The 859-nt window shown below is 36.1% G+C and overlaps 1 pseudogene; it reads right to left on the reverse strand.

The window, feature by feature from the left end:
• Positions 1-367: 367 nt before the first annotated feature.
• LOC112477597 lies at positions 368-486 on the reverse strand (annotated as a pseudogene).
• Between the last annotated feature and the right edge of the window lie 373 nt (positions 487-859).

The following is an 859-nucleotide window of genomic DNA, read 5'->3' on the forward strand; positions in this document are numbered from 1 at the left end:
TTCGAAATAATGAAAAGGGTTCATGACATATATTGGTGGTTTTTCAAATGCAACAATCCTTCATTCTTTAAATACAAATGTGCTACACTGAGATTTCTAAAATGAAAGGAGCTTTTCTAATAGCAACCCCACTTCCCAACAGCATGACGAAGACTTCAAGGGAGATCATCGACACCATGTGGCGGGAACAGAAACATCTGCAAATTAATCAAGTGATAGTAATTTCTAAATTACGCTGAAAACTTGCTTTTTAAAAAATGTAATGCTTTACAGATATTAAAAAATGTAATACTTTATAGATGTTAAAAATGTAATATTTTATAGATATGTATTTTTTATTTTTTTTAATATTTTTTTTGTTTTTTAACACCTACAGCACCTATTATTTCTAGTTGGTCTCCCGTCCAACTACTAACCAGGCCTGACCCTGCTTAGCTTCCGAGATCAGACGAGATCGGGCACGTTCAGGGTGGCATGGCCGTAGACCAATTTTCCCTTTTAAAGTGTACAGTCTAGCGGTTTTTAGGATATTCACAGAGTTGTGCAACCATCACCACAATCTCATTTTAAAGATTTCCATTACCACCCAATAAAAAACCCTGTACCCTACCCCAACCCTACAGAACCATATATTCTACTTTGTCTCTACAGAATTGTCCTTTGTGGGTTTTAGACATTACATACAAATAGAAAAGCATGACATGTGGTTTTTTGCAACTGGCGTCTTTCACTTACCGTACTGCTTTCAAGGTTCATTCACACTGATTTGATGTTTCACTTTTTTCTTCTTTTTATTGCAGAATAAAAGCCCATTGTGCGGCCATACCACATTTCGTTTACCCATTGGTCAACGGATGGA

This window comes from Pteropus alecto, unplaced genomic scaffold (genome assembly GCF_000325575.1).
Source record: "Pteropus alecto unplaced genomic scaffold, ASM32557v1 scaffold53, whole genome shotgun sequence".
Classification (NCBI taxonomy): domain Eukaryota; kingdom Metazoa; phylum Chordata; class Mammalia; order Chiroptera; family Pteropodidae; genus Pteropus; species Pteropus alecto.